This window comes from Meriones unguiculatus, chromosome 8 (assembly GCF_030254825.1).
Source record: "Meriones unguiculatus strain TT.TT164.6M chromosome 8, Bangor_MerUng_6.1, whole genome shotgun sequence".
NCBI lineage: Eukaryota > Metazoa > Chordata > Mammalia > Rodentia > Muridae > Meriones > Meriones unguiculatus.
Genome location: NC_083356.1, coordinates 62,969,367 through 62,987,652, shown reverse-complemented (window position 1 = coordinate 62,987,652; position 18,286 = coordinate 62,969,367). Strand labels below are relative to the sequence as shown.

At 43.3% G+C, this 18,286-nt stretch overlaps 1 long non-coding RNA gene across 1 annotated transcript; it reads right to left on the bottom strand.

Annotated features, from left to right (window-relative positions):
• Nucleotides 1-7,960: 7,960 nt before the first annotated feature.
• LOC132656015 (uncharacterized) lies at nt 7,961-16,017 on the bottom strand. Its single transcript, XR_009593973.1, has 3 exons — nt 15,921-16,017; nt 10,306-10,467; nt 7,961-8,227 (listed from the first exon to the last, which is right to left on the bottom strand). It is a non-coding gene; the product is annotated as an uncharacterized LOC132656015 (long non-coding RNA).
• Nucleotides 16,018-18,286: the final 2,269 nt, after the last annotated feature.

Genomic DNA, 18,286 nt, shown 5'->3' with positions numbered 1-18,286 from the left:
CAGACAAATGACTTTATGCAGACAAGGCAGCACTTGGCGTGTTAATATTAATGTCCCCCATTCCGATACTATGGAGGTAGACAGCAGGCTGAGTCCACATCGTAGGTCTCTTATTCTTTTCTTTCTTATGCTGAACTATGAGATGAAAGTTTCAAAGCCAAACAAAATCTCAATGTCTACAGCCTCTTAACAAGTTGCGAAAATCCCATCAGCATATGCCAGCTGCCTATTCTAGAAGGATCTGTCCTAGGCTGGTCCAAGTCTCACGGCTTCCTTCCCTCTCCCACACATCACCTTCCTTTATGCCTTTCTGTGCTTGAGCCTATCAGCACTGACTCCCATCTTTAATCTTTTATTTCCTGTTCTGGCTTACTGCCTAGAACAGTTCCTCAAAAACACAATACTTATCAAAAAGCTTTCCAGTTTAAGTGCATGTAAGTCATAAAGTTTCAAAACTTAAATTCCTCCCACCATACAGCACACCTCATTCTCATCTAATTAGCACTGTTAACTATCAAACATTTCTATCTTTCTGTTACTAATATAACTCATAGCTGACTTTCAGTTGCTCCAAGTTTTCTTTTAAGATGTTCCTGCCAGTGTTTTTTACAGGAAAGAATGATCTCCTAACCACACCCTTCAGACTTTAGGATACCACAAGGGCCTCTGAAATAATAACTGAAAGGCTTTACTCTTTAGCAACCTCAGTAACCTTTCAAAATAGTATGTAATCAGATTGTTTACTTTTATACTTTGGGGTTTTATTTGCATGACCCACAAAGCAAAGCTCTTGCTGGGCTTTTGTTACTGATGAGTTAGAGTTACTTGGATTGTTCATTTTCAGATTTTATCATCAGTACAACTTTAAATTTTGGACACAATCACCTACTTATAATAGGTCTCATGAAAGAAGACATGTCAATGGTATCTAATTTTATACTGCTCGATGATTTGCTTTGCTTTAGACAGAATTTGGCAGACTTTGTAGAACAAAATGAAGGTTTGCCCTAAAATGTGTAACACTTAAATAGTCAAACTGCGCTTCGCTGGTCTAAAGAGTGTGGCTCAGTGGGTGGAGGTCTCAGCGCGCACAAAGCCCAACGCCGTATAAGCCAGCACTTGGTAGTTTGGAGGCAGGAGGAACAAGAGTTAAAAGTCAGCTTTGGAAACAGAGAGAGGTTGAGGCCAGCCTGGGCTACATGAGAACTTGCCTCAAAACAAACCATCACCACCAACAAAAAAAGAACAAGAACTACTTTTTACTATCCAAAAACTCTAATGTTTTAATGCTGCTGAAGGATGGGGAAGAATCCTCAAAGGGATTCAGAAACGATTTAAAATCAACTTCCCACTGATGATCAGAGAAGAATTTTGTTAGGCTTCCTTTTCATGGGAACTTTTTCATGACTTTCTGCAGGGTGTAAGGACATATTTGAATTTTAGTCAGTCTATGTACTGTCAATCTAGAAAAATGTATTTTCTTTATCTTTTTCCCTTTGGGATTAGAAATTAATTATTGTTATTATCATCATTAGTAGTAGCATTGTTATTATTAGGGTGTGTACATGTCTGCATGCATGCAGGATGTGTGTGGGGCAGAGAGCAGGCGGTAATCATGGTGCAGATATAACTGTCCATTCTCTCCTTCTGCCTTATGTGAATTCTGAGGACCAAGCCCAGACTGTCAGGCCTCTGCAGTGAGAACTTTTATCTGCTGAGTCATATCATTAGGCCCATTTTTTGTTCGGTTTGGTTTTTTGACACAGAGTCTTGTTGGGTAGAACTAGCTGGCCTGGTATTGGCTACGTAGCTAGACCAGGCTGGCCTCAAACTCAGGCGACCGTGGTGTCTCAGCTCCCACGTGGTGAGCGTATGGCTGTATTCTTGTAAATGTGCCTATCTTGAAAGCTCTGCCTTTTGGTCTGTGAGTGAAATCTCCCTGATTTTTCTCCAAGTTCCTATTTTGCTCTTCTTCCTAGTTTTCCATTTCTATTATTTTCAACTTCCCTTTTAATTTCTCAAGAAAGTTTAATTTCTCAACTTTCTTTTTATTAAGATTATTTTGGTCCTGCCAGATCTGTTGGTTCTTTTGTATAATTTGGCAAGAAAAAGATAATATGCCAATTATACATTAAAATGTGGGGAAAACATTTGATGTATCACTAAAATATGTTTTATCAGGAAGCCACACGGAATAACAAATCCTATAATTATTTACAATGGTATGTATCACACACATATATATGGTGATGAAATTTAAATTTTCTTTTCTTTTTTTTTTTCGACACAGGGTTTCTCTGCGTAGCCTTGACTATCCTGGTCTTATAACCAGACTGGCCTTGAATGCAGAGACATTGCCTGCCTCTGCCTCCCTGAGTGCTGGGATTAAATTTCCAAATAAAAAAACGTAGAAGCTCATAACACAAGTACAGAGTCCTAAGTTCAGACTCAAAGCAACAACATTAAAATCTGAGAGGCAGAGGCAGGCAGATCTCTGTGAGTTTGAGGCCAGCCTGGTCCACAAAGTGAGTCCAAGACAGCCAAGGCTGCATAGAGAAACCCTGTCTCAAAAAATTAAAAAAAAAAAAAAAAAAAAAAAAAAAAAAAAACCTCTCCTGGTAAAACTCTGAATTCCTTGAACTGAACGGCCGTGGACGCAGCTCCCCTGCTCTGCCTCTCAACTCACTGACTGACCCAGACTCCTTAACAGAACTGACTAGAACTCAGATCTGCATGCCTCTACCATGCCTGGACCTAAGCTTTTCTTTACCTGAAACTTGTCCTATACCAGGCTGCCCTTGAACTCAGAGATCTGCTGCTCTGTCTCCCGGGATTAAAGCCTTGTCTGTATTTCATTTGGATCACACAGACATAGAAGGTCTTTGGATGGGATCTCTTGCCAGAGCAGCCATGTTCTGAGTTAAAATTTCACCACACCCTGGAGATGCAGAGACAGCCAGATCCCTGGGACACTCTGGCCAGCCAGTGTAGCCAAGTGGGTGAGCCCTAGGATCAGTGAGAGACGCTGTAGCAAAAACTAAGGAGCAGCCCTGAGAAAATCAGCCAACACCAGTTTCTGGCCTCTGCACACACTCACACACTCCACAGAAAAGGCACTGCAAGCAGGCACACATTAGTGCCAGCAGTCCTCCAGTCACTTACCTTACAGCAGGGAGACCACTCAGGTCCCATCCAGCTGTGAAACTGTTCCTGTGACTAAACCTTCCCCTAGGGAGCAACCCTGAGCGACAGAGGGAAGGCTCGAGGTGAGTCCTCAAAGGAAAGGCTCTCCAGGGTGCCCTGTGCAGAGTGGGTGCAGTGAGGAACGGGTCTGTGGGGACCCTTACAGGGGCAACAGGTGGATTGACAGGTGTTCTGAACTGCCCAAGCTTTCTGGAGGCAACTGGGACTGATGTCTTGTCTGCTGGTTAAAACTGATGTCTTGTTTGCTCACATGGTGAATCTTCTTAGGGAGCGGTCCTGGAGATGAGGTGTGGTTTAGCAGCACAGTGCTTGACCAGCATTCTTGCAGCTCCGTGTTCCATCCTGTCTTAGTCACTTCTGTGCTGCTGTGATGAAAACATCATGACCAAAAGCAACGCATAAAAGGAAGAATTTATTCTGGCTAATAGTTTTTGAGGGATGAAAGTCTGCTCTGGTAGGGGAGGTGTGATGGCAGGAACAGAAAGCTGAGAGCTCACATCTTCAAACACAAGCAAAAGCAGAGAGAGCAAACAGGAAGTAATGTCAGGCTTTAAACTCTCAAAGCCCACCCCTAATGACAGACTTTCCTAAACTTCCCCAAAAAGCACCACCAACACCAGACCAAGTGCTAAAATATCAGAGTCTATGAGAGACAGTCCTTACTTAAGCTACTATATATCCCCAGAATCACAAAGAAGTTTTTTAATCATAATAATTCTATATATTTTTGTTGTAATTACAGAGGTTTACTGGGACTTTCAGTGAGAATATGGATTACAAACAATGCAAAATTGTTATTCGAATGTCTGAGAGACAAATCTGGTGTAAAACCTCAGTTAAGAAAATGCTTCCATAAGATCAGGCTGTAGGCAAGCCTGTAGGGCATTTTCTTAAACTTGATGGGGGAGGGCCCAGTCCACTGTAGGTGGGGCCATCCCTGGGCTAGTGATTCTGGGTTCTATAAGAAAGCAGACTGAGCAAGCCATGATGAGCGAGCCAGTAAGCAGCACCCTTCCATGGCCTCTGCATCAGCTCCTGACTCCAGATTTCTATCCTGTTTGAGTTCCTGTCCTGATTTCCTTAGATGGTGAACAGTAAACTCTTTCTTCCCCAAGTTGCTTTTTGGTCATGGTGTTTCATCACAGCAATAAAAACCCTAAGATATCAGGTTGAGCTACTGTTTAAAAAAAAATCAGTGCCAATGATTGTAGCTCAGTGATAGCATGTCTACATAGCATATACAGAATAGTGCTTTGATCTCTAGCAACTGAAATAACAACAGACCTTTTGGGAAGTGTTGGGCAGTTTCAGAAAGCATAAAACAGGTAAAGTATAAGTGGACGCAATGTACATTAAGAGTAAATATTGATTTGGTGGTAATATCATTTCCCAAGAGATCACCCAGAAAAAAAAAAAGCAGACTATGCCCACCAGTCATAGGTGAAAGTATTTTGTTTTGCTTGGGAGAGGGGAATTACTTTTTATTTTATTTCATTTATATTTTTAAAAAATAGTTTCTTTGTTTGTTTTGAGGCCTGTTTTCACACAGGCTATACTGGCCTTGAACTATTAATTTTCCTGCCTCCACATCTCATGTATGTACCCATGTCTGGCCTACAAACATGGTTTCAAATGTCCTCTGCCTGATTTGTGAAATATAAACCCATAGACATTGGGGTGATAAAGACAGTGAAATATAAACCCATAGACATTGGAGTGATAAAGACAAGATAGTTTTGGGATGCCAGGATAATATCATTGTTTTTAAAACATTCTGTGTATGAGTATTCTACATGAATGTTAGTCTGTGTATCATGTGTGCACAGAACATCAGATCCCTTTGAACTGGAATGACAGACAGTTCTTAGCTACCATGTGGGTGCTGGGAATTGAACCTGAGTCCTCTAGAAAAGCAGCCAAGAGTAGCCAGTGCTCTTAACTGCTGAGCCATCTCTATAGCCCCCAAGATCATTCTCATTAGCAAATTCAATACTGGTTTCAAGAAGATTGACAGAGCAAAGGAAAAAGTACTACTGACTTATTGAAGCCAACCACAGTAAATAGAAACGTTTGCATTCTGTTTGCTTTTTTCTTCTCAGACAGGGGACTTATGTGTTGCCAAGGCTGACCTTGAACTCCCGGGCTCAAGAAATCCTTTGCTTCAGCCCCAAGCACTTGAACCTGTTGGGTTTGTATTGGAGGTGCTAGGAACTGAATGCAAGACACCCCCCACCCCATGTTAACATGTGCCTCAATAGAGGCATCTCCAGACTCAATCCAGGGTTAACTGCTTTTACTGAAAAAGTCCGAGTCAAGAGGAATAATGCACAAGGTCGAGGATCGGATACTACTCACTAATGCAGGGAGCAAGTTGCCATTTGCAGCCACGTGTAAGAAAAGCCAAGGTCGTTTCCCTGGGCACTCATGTCTTGTTCTTATCAGTGCTCAACCTCTGTTCTAGTCACACAAAGTCTAGAAGGAAACCACACACTATAGTTCTCTCAAAACGTTCAGTTCTTTGTCTTCTACTGTTCTGCTGTTAAACCGTGACAGTGTAAAGACAGTTGAAATAAGCTAGGTGTGGTGGTGCATGCTGTAATCCCAGCCCTTGGGAGGTGGAGGCAATATGGCTCAGCAGGTAGAGGCTCTTGCTGCCAAAACAGTGGGTGCCCTGAGTTCAGTCCCCCGCACCACAGAGTGAATGGAAAGAACAACTCCTAAACCTTGTCCTCTGACCTCCACACACATGTGCCTCCCCTTCCTCACAAACGTGTAAAAATAAATTAAAAAGAGTTCAAGGCCAGCTTTGTCTCAGAGAGTCCAGCTATTGATCTCGTAATTCTTTTTAAACCATAAAATTGCTTATCAAAAGTTCTCTTTCAGCATGAAGATCATCTACTGGAAAGCTAGCAGCATTTACAATTGGTTCCTTTCTTTTTTCTTTCTTTTTTAAGATTAATTTATTTGAATTCCTGTGTTTATGTGTTATGAGTGTTTTTCCTGCATGTGTCGGAAGAGGGCATTGGACCTCCTGGAACTGGAGTTGCAGGTGGTGGTGAGGCACCGTGTAGGTGCTGGGAGCCATACACAGCACCTCGCAAGAGCAGCCAGTGCTCTTAACCACTGCGCCATCCTGCCAGCTCCTGCAGTTGGTCCTTTAGTCATTCATGGACTAATGAGTGGAGAAGTTTGCAGGTCTGCATTTCCACACTTGACTTTCTGCTTGCCTTGGCTTTACCATGTGCTAATTAAGTCTATGTTCAGGAGAATGAATATATAATTGTCATTGCTGCCATTTTAAGATTTCTGAACTAATTTACTACTGATGAGAACTAAATAAAATAAATTGGATTATATTGAATTTTCGCTTTTGCTGCTTAAATTGAAAAACATTGAAAGAGAGTATAGTGAGAGCAAATGTCCATTCCTCTACTTCAGTCTCATTGCTAAGTGTGATGGCAGGGGTTGGGTAGGCATAGGTCAGCGGGCAAAGCGCTGGCCTGGCATGTGTCAACATGGACTAGATGAATGAGTTACAAGCCAGCCTGAGTTACACAGTGAGACCATGTCTCAGAAAAACGAGGAGAGGGCTGGGGAGTTCCCTCTCCAGCACCTACATGGAGACACAGCCATTTATAACTCCAGTTCCAGGAAACCTAAGGCCCTCTTCTAGCCTCTGAGGGCACTGCATGCACATTAGATACACAGACACACATGCAGGACGAGCACCCACCTCAATGTCCCCCTACAAATGTGCCCCATTCTTTTGTGGTTTCTTATATGTGTATGTTTATTTACTTACTGTGTGTGTGTACACCATGTGTGTACTCAGAGGACAACTCTTTTTTTTTTCAATGCAGTTTATTCAGGAACATTGAGCAATCCTCGGACCCCGGGGAAAGCCAGCCCACAGCTTAAATAGCCTCTGGGTAGCCAACCCAGGCGTGCCACGGGGGCAATGCAGATAGGTCCACATACATGGAAGCAAGCCAGATCCTCGGCCTTAGCCAAATGTGGAGTTGTTCGTGACAGAGAGCACTCACCATCGGGAAGGTGGAAGGCGGAAACCAGCTCAGAGGACAACTCTTAAGAATCAGTTCTCCCTGTCACAATGGGGATTCCCGGGACTCAGATTATCAGCCTTGACGACAAGCACTTTTAACCCCTAAACCACCTCGTCAGCCCTGGTTCTTACACTTTAAAGTAGATTTTAACCTTTCCCTTTAGCATAAAGAAAGAAAGTACAAACATTTTTTTTTCTGTAGCCTTTGGAGTTAATGTTGGTGTTTGCTGGGAGCTTGGAGTGCAGCTTAGGGGCATAGAGCTTGTAGAATAGTGGGGCAAAGGAGGAAAGGGAGGAAAGAGTAGGAAGGAAGGAGGAAAGAAGGGAAGAAAAGGTAGGAGGATGGAAGGAAAGGAGGAAGAAAGGAAGGAAATAAAGAAGGAAGGAAAAGGAAGGCATACATTTTTCTGAGTTTATTTCTTAAAATATAAAGATAGATGAAGTGGTGTACACCTTTAATCCCAACACTCGGGAGGCAAATGCAGGTGGGTTTCTGTGAGTTTGAAGCCACCCTAGTCTACATGATGAGTTCCAGGACAGCCAGGGCTACATAGTAAGACCCTGCCCCCAAAACACAACTACCAAAACACAACACATACATATTAAATATATTTATTATATGTTAAATGTATTATATATTTGTATGTTATGTATAAATATATTTTATATAATTATATTATGTATTACAATTATATAAGCTATTAAAGAGACGCCTGAAGAAACTCCTCAGTGGGTAAGAGGGCTTTTTGCAGAGGCCTGAGGGCCTGGGTTTGGATCCATGTGAAAAGTCGGGTCTCAAGCTTTTCTTAACTTTGTCATTGTGGGGTGCAAAGACAGGAAGATCACCGGCACTCACAGGCCACCAGAAGAGCTCCAAGTTCAGGGAGAGAACTTGTCTCAAAGGAATATGGTGGAGAGTTGGTAGAACAGGATTCGATGCCTTCTCTGGCCTCCCCACAACTGCATGCACAAATACACCACAAATGAGAGAGAATATGAATGAATGAATGAATGAATATAGGCTAACTTCATTAAAGTATGGCAAACACTGTGCCAAGCAAACTTGCACAGGAAGGACAATATAGACAGGCCAAGGACAGACAATTCTAGCTATCTTCTCAGGGGTCATGGCAGTTGTGGAACAAAGATTATTTGTGCTGACTTTTGCTGTTGCATCCCTTTGTTGAAGTGCTAAGGGTTAAACCCAGGATCATAGCATTTGCTTAGCACACCGTGACCTGCTGAGATTCACTCCTGGCCCCAGCAGCAGAACACTGCCAACCACACAGATTGAAGTTAGCTGTGGACTTAAGAGAAAAAGGAAGGTCCTCAGAGGAGAGTGCTCACTGCAGAGTCAGGGGGCTTGCGTCCATCTTCAGTTCGAGGTCCTGGAGTTGCTACCATGTTAATGCTGGAGGGGAAAATAGCCCTATGAGCTGTTTAAACCAAATCTTCCTGCTCAGAATACTGACTTGGAGGGAGGGAAAGTACCAGTACTCCACTGTGGAAACAAATGCCTGACTGGCTGGGACTGCACACCGCAAAGAAGCTTTCTGAATTTTTCTCCAGTTACAGAGCTGTAACCACCCTGAGAATGCTCACACAGTAAAAGGATTCTCCCCAGATAGAGGGGATCTTGCCAGAGATGACCTCACAGGCTTGGGAACAGTGAAGCAACTCAAATTCAACTTGAAGAGCCATAAAGGCCCAAGTCCATCCTCAACTGGCCAAAGAAACACTGATTTCATGTGCTGACACAGCCTTAGTGACCTACAGCTTCCTTTTCCATCAAAGTGCAGGTCAGGGTCAACTGTCTGCTAGTGAGAAGCCGTCCTGTGTATTTACTTATTTATTTGGAGACAGAGTCTCGCTGTCCAGCTGATGGTAATCACAAACTCAGGGTCCTCCTGCAGGCCCCCCAGATGCTGAGATTATAAAGTGTGCACTATTTGCCTGGCTCCTTTGAAATTATTTTTGGGTAGATTTGAACCTTACTTTCTGTTCCATTTTGTTTCTAGACATTTATTTATTTTAAGTTAACATTTTTATTTACCTAAATTTTCAAGAGGTAGTCACTAAATTTTGCTTGCTTTGAAAACAATCAAGCCAATTAGAAAATCATTATTTTAGCAGTCAGGACAACTCATGTCTGAAATCCCAGCTATTCTGGGAATGGAGACTGTTGCTGAGTCCAGGAGTTAGTAGCTACCTCAGCAAGCAAAACCAACATGTATTTCAAAGAGAGATGGGGGAGGGAGAGGGGTATTGATTATCTTTTATGATTCTTTTAGAAAACGAAAACCATCTCCAAGGTAATCAAATCAAGTGTATGGAAACTTATATGTGCATTTCTGTGCATTTTCTGAAAGTGCACTCCCTTTGCTTTCGTTAGCTTCCTGGCATAGTCCGTGACTCAAGAAAAGTTCTGACATAACCAGAAACTACCTTCTAGCCCTCAGGAGCTAAGGAAGAGTATAGAGTGAGGTTTTGAAATCTTGGGGTGTTAGCACTCACCTTCTCCCACTGCTAGCCATTTTTCCCATCTGCACTTTCACACCTTTGCCTGGATGGTTAGTGAGTGACTGAAGAATTTTGGCCCGTTTTTGTTTGTTTGTTTAATGATGATCTTAGGTTTCTTTGCTCTTTTCTAGTTTAGCATTAAGGGTACTTTAAAATGACAACATATAAGATGTCCCATTGTATTCATTCCTGCTGGTTTGGATTTTTGAGACAGAGCTTCTCTGTGTAGCCCTGCCCAGCTGTCCTGAAACTCACTCTGTAGACCAGGCTGGCCTCGAACAGAGCCTCTGCCTCAAGTGCTGGAATTAAAGGCGTGTACTACCACCAACTCGGCTTCGGATGAGCACAGACTTCCAAAAGGCATTTGTAAGGCGTATTCACTACACAAACAATGACTAACCACTTCCCTTAGATAGTTCTGAAGCAAGTCGATGAAAAGTGACTTGCTTGATTGGGCTATTTTAAAAAATCTTTATTATGTAAAATAGTCTTCCCTATGTGAAGGTATTGCTACCCACCTGTGTCACAGGTCTGGAGCTTTGAGGTCTGTTGTTAACTATGGGAAGGGCTCCTCAGTGATGGTCCACATGGGTAGAATTCACCGACGGCTAGGTACAGAAGAAACAACTGGCCCATCAGAAGACTTCATCTGAGACCGCAGCTTCATTCCCATCTAGTCCCTGAGACAGGATTAGAAAAAAGTACTTTTTGTGACAGTAAGATTAATTTTTTTTTTTTACTCTGCCTATTCCCTTAACAGCCCATCCAGACACCAACTTTTCTTGCTGCCAATGATGTAGACTTTAATACTCATCCTAGTCTGTGATTTTAGCATCTTCTGGAGTGGAAGACCCTCACAGTACCATTTGTGTCTTTGCACTTGCATTTGCAATTGCACTTGTGGTTTTACAAACAAGTCTAGAGTCACATATTGTCCTGTGGGTGGTGATATAGCTGTGGACAGAAGATGGTTCCCACATAATTTCGCCTGTAAAAAAACAATTTTATGTAGCTTCCTGGTCCACAAGCAAGAGAGAGCCCGGTACCCAGGAGTGGCTTGCTGGCCGTTCATTCCGCCTGCATAGACACAGCTCAGAATTCTAGTTGTTAATGTTCGACTTAAATGCAGGATCGACAGCATCAATGGTGACATAGACTTCTGGATGTGACTCTCTATTTGCTGTCTGAAAGGACCAAGTTCTCAGCACAAAGGACACTCATTTGTCCCAGAGTGGCAAAGGGCAGGGAATAGGAGACAAAGAGAGGACACAGGACCAGGGAGAAAGGAAAAGGAACAAGGGAGAGAGGGAAGGATATTTGCCTAGAAGGACAGAGGATTGCCATTGGATAGAGAGGAGACATAGGCAAATGACAGTTTAGAAAGGGGGAAATCCCATGATAGGATGAGGTGTTTAATTTTAATTGGGCATGTTAATTAGGTGAGCAAAAGGGGGCTTTTGATTTCTGGACTTTAATACTTCCATTGCTGGACTTTGGTAGTCAGCCTCAAGGGGAGGAAGTGGCCAAATAAGGGAATATACCTTGGTGGCTAGTTTGAGGAATGTAATCTAACAGTTCAGCAAGGCAGAGGGCAAGGGCAAGGCCTGCCAGAGCAGCGCTCAGCAAGCCCACGCTGCCATGGTGAGTCCTTCACTGCCAGCACTCGCAGTGTCCTGGACCACAGCAGGAGCCTCCGTAAGCTTTGATCCTGAAACACTGCACTCGCCAGCTCCTACACCCCAGCCTGGCTCCTGCGACCCAGCATTACTACTTCAACTACTCAAGTTTGGAGAAGAAACAAGACACAGCCATCTGCAGCCAATCAAAACTTTGAAACCTTCAAGGCAGTCATACATTCCATTGGGTACTAAGTCTAGTCTACTGGAGAGAAGCGTTCTTTCCCAGTGTTCTGTGGTCTTGGGATCCACCCACTGGCATGGTATTCATGGAACATTATCATCCTTGGCCACAACTGAAATACACTTGAGGGGACAGTCAACACAGTTACAAGCTTTTTGTTTTGTGTTAGCCATGTTCCTGCATTCAAAACTTTGTGAGCTTTTCATCTATCTCTCCCAGTTAAACACACACACACACACACACACACACACACACACACACACACACGGGGGGAGGGAGGGAACACATAAGCCGGTCTTAAACACATGACAATCTTCCTAACACAGCCTCCCAGCTGTTTGTTTTGTAGCCCAGGCTAGCTACAGTATGCTACATATAGTTGAAATGACCTTCCGATCCTCCCGCCTCCTCTAAAATTCTAACACTGGGACTACGACCATGCATCAGTAGGCTTTATACATACTGGAGATGGAACTGAGGATTTGTGCATTCTAAGCAAGCTCTCTACCAGCCTCCGTCTATCCCCAGTCCCTCAACAGATGGGTTTTGATTTGAGTAAATTTTATAGACAGTTGTTAAGTCATTAGTCTGTGTAGTGGCTAAGAGGTAGGTGAAATGATGAATCTTTATTGTTTTGTTTTTGTGATGGTTATCACATTGGACATTACAACTATGTCTTTTCAAATGAATATCCTCAGGTTGTCTGTCTTCTGAGGGGATAGAAAGAGAATTTTGGTGTACTGGCCACTGGAATCTCTGCTAACCTTAGGGAGACTGGGTTTCTGACAGTCTTAGCCTGGTGCATTGGCAAAGTGGGCTGGCTTTCTCAAACATTTTCATTTTCCATGCCAAGGGCATGCTGTATGCTTGGACTTGCAATCTCTTTGCCATGCTGTTTATTCTGTATTTCCCCACATACTCCATGGTGGAGTTAATCACTCTGGAATCTGAACTGATTTGAACATAGGCCGTGGTTCCAGTCACACTTATCTGGAGCCTCTACAGGATTGCCAGCCTGCCTGTGGGCGACATCAGACTCTGTGTAGCTCTGTGACTGGGGTTGGCCTTGAGCTGATCCTCATGCCTAAACCCTCCAAGTGTTGGGATTACAGGTGTGTGCCACCCTGATTGACTAGGCCCTTCCTCTTAAAACAGATATTGGTACTCTTAGAAAGCTCCTCAGCTTACGGTGTTATGAAGATAAATCTGGTGGCCACCCTATACTGATTTTCCTTCTCCGAGCTCTAGGGTTCGAACCTGGGATGGATTGTCTGCCATCCTCCACTGCCCTGCTGCTTCAGCAATAGAACAATAGAATGGGCCCATGGGCACTCAGAGTAAACATTGCCTTTCTTGGTCTTTCCTGCATCAAACCCTGCCCTGCGGCTCGGTGCAGGCTGGTGCGAGGACTCGGGGTGAACAGACTTGCCGTGCAGCCCAATAGTTGACCCGCACTCAAATTCTGGAACCCACTAAAAAAGCTCACATCTTAGAGCTTCTGTTGGAGTTAGGGGCAGAGACAGGAAACTTAGACACACAGAGCCTCAGCTGGAATAACAAAGACCATGCCCCAAAATAAGGTGAGAAAAGAACTCTGACACTTGAGCACATGCATACACAGCATGAATAATCGGTGATCAATAACTTAAAGCTATTTCCCCTACTAAGTACAAGTAAAACCTGTGACTGTCATAGAGAAACAAACAACAGGGCAGGAGTGTAGCTTGAGGTCCTGGCTTTGGCCTCTTGCATAGCAAAAACAAACAACGGTACCAGAAACGAAACACGCTGAGCTATGGAGAGGGGACAGATCACTTAGGGACATGGTGATCCAAGGAACAGTGTGACAGTGAGTTCCCAGTGTTTTCTCTTTGCCTAATATATCTTGGATTTGGAAGGGAACAAGCCAGCAACTTCGAAATGCCAACAGGCTAAGAAAAGAAAAAGGCTCCAACAAAAGCCTTCTCTTGCCAGCCAAGGCCCTGAAAAGGGGCAGCCGAGCGAGAGCAGAACACTTTCAGTTGAAAATGGCTCTGACTGTAGCCAAACACCGCAGAGAAGCTGCGGCCCCCATCCGGCCATGATAGAAAAGGCCGAACAGGAGCCTGGGTGTCCACCCAGGCTGTGAAGCAAATGCTGCGTGTACAGTGTGAGTATAAAGCTCTGCCAGGATGGTGTGAAAGAGGCCGTACAGGGACCTGAACGTTCACCCCAGCAGCTAGCGCAGGATGGTGTGAAAGAGGCCGCACAGAAACCTGAGAGTTCACCATGGCAGCTAATGCAGGGTGGTGTGAGAAGCCGTACAGGGACCTGAGAGTTCACCCCGGCAGCTAGTGCAAGCTGCTGCTCAGAATCAGCAGACCCCACATGGCAGCTGTGCTTCCTCATGACCCACCCCATGAGACACTTTTGCCCACTGGGGTGCTATGCCTCTGCCCAGCAGCTACCCCAGGTCCTGTGATGTCAATGGAAGCCACATGGGGTGCAGAATGTCAGGCTTCTATCCCTCACAGTCAAAACAACAATAAAATTAGAAAGGCCTGGGGTTATAATTCAATGGTACAGGACCTGCCTACCAAGTGCAAGGTCCTGGGTTCATTTTTCATCGGTGAAAAATGGAAAATTCTCCTCTAATGTAGAAAAAGCCAAAGAAGAAAGTATAAAGAAAACTGAAATCAATGAGAAAACAACAAAGAAAAACAAAATGAAACATATTTCTTTAAAAAGATCATTATAATGGACATATAAGTAGTGAGACTGGTAAATCAAGAAGAATTAAATATTAGGATGAAACAGGGATACAGTTGTGCACCACCCACGCATCAAACATGTGATACAAAGGCTGTGAAATATAGGTCAGAGGTAGAGCATACGCCTGTAGTGTGCAAGCCCCGCCCCAATGAAAGAAGCCCTAAAGGATTACTACAAACAACACCACACAAAGCATCTACGTTTAGATGAAATAGGATACTTCGTTTGTTTGTGTTGAGACAGGGTCTCTCTACATAACCTGCCTGTCCTGGAACTCTTTATTGTAGACCAGGCTAGTGTTGAACTCACAAAGATCTGAGGTAGTGCATACCTTTATGTACTTATCTTTATGTATCCATGCCTGGCCATGGATATTTTTTAAAACCAGAAACCAAGCCCTCTTACCTAGCACCCTACTTTGCTTTCTATTGCTTTGATTGAGGCCACGGTCAAAAGCAAGCTGAAGAGGAAAGTGTTTGTTTGGCTCAAACACCCCTGTCCATCACCAAGGGAAGCCAAGGCAGGAACTCAAGCAGAGGCCTTGGGAGATTGCTGCTTATTGGCGTGGTCAGCCTGTTTTCTTATTCAACCCAGGACCACACGCCCAGGGGTAGCACCACTCACTGTGGGCTGGGCCCTCCCACACCAATCGTCAGCCGAGAACATGCTTCTCAGGCTTGTTCTCAAGCCAGTCAGCTGGGTGGACGCTTTTCAAATGAGCTTCCGTCTTTCTAGATGACCCCACCTTACACCAAGTTGACAAAAACAAAAGCAAAAAGCAAAAACGCCACACCTACTATGAAGTAGATAATTTGAACTGTCTTTTAATTGAATTTGGGTTTTGTTGGATTTTTGAGACAGGATTTCTCTGTGTAGCCCTGGCTGTCCTAGAACTTGGACTCACAGAGATCTGCTTGCCTCTGCTACCCAGAGTGCTAGAACTAAAAGTGTGCATCGCCAACCGCCTGGCTCAGAACGGAATTTTAATTAAGATATCTTCCAAAGAAAAGCTGGCATACGTGTACACGGTCACTTCTAGAAAGCAAAACAATTTCCAAAGAAAAGCTGGCATACGTGTACATGCTCTCTTCTAGAAAGCAAAACAATTGTCAGTTCATTTCATGAGGCTAAGACTGTTCTGAGAGAACTGGCCCTGAAGGAGAGGACAGTAACTTAGGGCGAGGGACAACACGAAGCCTCTTATGGGAGAGCCACCACCAGAAGAACAAAAGGAAAAGCAAGCACCCAAAGGAGGGGATGCTTTCCAGTGGCAGGGCAGGGAGGCTCCGAGTCAGAGAACTCCAGGGGTCATCAGAGGCAAGTGCTGCTAAGAAAACACCATCATAGCAACACTCGGCCATGGCTCAGTGAAGCTTCTCGGAATATGCGAAGCAGCTGGAGAGGTTCTAAATGACTAAATACTTGCTTGGTAAGGTTGTTGCAATTAGCAGACAGTTTTCCTCAACACATGTCACATCCAGGAATTCAAGGCTGGTTTATTTATTTATTTTAAAAAACCAACCTAACATCAGGCGAAGTGGCACATTCCTACAGTGCTAGATCCTCACAAGGCAGAGGCGGAGGATTGCTTGGATCCAGACGTTTGAGGCCCACTTGAGTATGAGACTCCTACATTTAAAAAAAAAAAAAAAAGATGAAATTTATGTAATAATAGACCAAGAAGAAAAAGCACAGGCTCACGCAGAGCCAGTATTGTGCATATCTGAATCCTAGCACTTGGGAGGCTAAGGCAAGACAATCAGGAGTTCAAGATCATCCTCAGCTACACAGTGAGTTTAAACTCAGCCTGCGCTACACAAGACGCCTAACAACAACAAACCTCCACATTGCTTCAAAAACAGTAAGACCAGGATGCCTGCATTTACTATCTTATTCCACTGTTGACAAATGGTGGAAGTTCTAGAAAGTGTAAGAAGGCTGAAAAAGGAAATGAAAGGCATACTGATTGAAAAAGAACAAATAAAACTACCCCTATTTGTACATGAAATGACTGTCTACATTAAAAAACAAAACAAAAAACCTTAAAGAATCTACCAAAAACAAAACCACAAATGAAACAAATCTACAGAGAATAAGTTCATTAGAATTTGCCAGATGGGAAATCATGCCTAAAAATGGGCTGGAGAGACGTGTCAGCTGTTAAGAGCATGCAGAATACCTGAATTCAGTCCCCAGCACCCAGGTCAGGTGGTTCACAACAGCCCTTACCTCCAGCTCCAGAGGATCCAACACCTCAGGCTTCTAAGGGCATCCACACACTCACAGACATGCACTTACCCACACACAAATGCATGCACATATACAGAATTAAAAATAATAAAAATAAATCTAAAGAGCAATGGATACATGAATACCAAAATTTTGAATAGCATTTATAATTGCTCAAAATGGAAATTTGTTGGTATAAGTACTATTTATGAAAGAAATCAAAGATCTAAATGAATGGAGGGATACTGTATTTGTTGACTGAAAGAGTTTTGTGAATAAAGCTGTTACTTCTGCCCAAACTAATATGGAGGCTGCAAGCAGTTCCTACCCTAATCCCTGGAAGACCGGAGACAGTATTATTATAAAACAACAAAACTATCTAACCAAAATTGAATAAGAACAAAGTGGGGGGATAGTCCAAAGAATTTCAAAATGACATTTAGCAACATTAATCAAGATTATGTAGCACTGGTAGAGAAATGGGCTTAGGTCAGCTGGGAAAGTCTGGATTGTTAAATCTACAAACATGCCAGGCACGGGATGGCACCTGCCTGTCATCCCAGCATTTGGGAGGCAGAGGCAGGCAGGTCTCTGTGAGTTCAAGGCCAGCCTGGTCTACAAATCCAGTTCAGGACAGCCAAGGCTACATAGAGAAACCCTGTCTTGAAAAACCAAACCAATCAAAAAACAAACAAACCAAAAACCCTACAAACAGAATCACTAAAATATGTCCATGAGGTTTTTACAAAAATGCAAGGGAATCCAGTATTTTTAACAAAACAAAATGTTAGAGTGATTCAATATGATAGTGAATAAATGCGAGATTGACTTGTGCAAATATTAACTCAAAATAGACCACAAACTTCAGATATGAATCTACCAAATTATTGGTGGGTGTGGTGCTTAGTTCTCTCTTTCTGTGATCAAATTCCTGGCAAAGGAAACTTAGGAATGGTTTATTTGGGCTCATACTCTGAGGGTAAAGTCCATCATAATGAGATGAACACACACATACTCATACTCACACTCACGTTCACATATTAAAATAAAGGAAGAAAGGGGGCTGGAGATTCGGCTCAGAGATTGAAAGTGCTTCCTTTTCTTCCGGATGACTCAGCTGGCTCCCAGGAACCTCCAGTGACTCCATCTGCAGGTGTCCAGGGCATCCGAAACCTCAGCCCCCGGGGGCACCTACACTCATGTGTACACACCTTTCCCCCACATAATTAAAAACAAAATGAATCTTTAAAAAAAAATAAATAACGGGGAAAGAAAGAAATAATCCATAAGGAGACACATTACCGAAGAAGAGTAAGTGAGCGGCTAATAACTACACAAAATACGTTCAGCAGCATCATCTGTTTGGGCAATGCAAAGTAAAGCCACAGTACGGCATTACCGCACACCTTTAGAAATGACTAATACACAACTGTGCCCGTACTAAACGCTAGCAAAGAAATGACTCACTCACACATGCTGATAAAAATGAAAAAGGACACAAGCCACTCCGGAAAACAGGCTGCCATATGCAAATGCCATATGATCGAAGCAGTTTCACTACCGGGGTTTTACCCCAGAGAGATGAAAAGTTATGTTAATGAAAAACTGTAATGAATATTTATAGGCACTTTGTTCATAACAACCCAAATTTTGAAATAA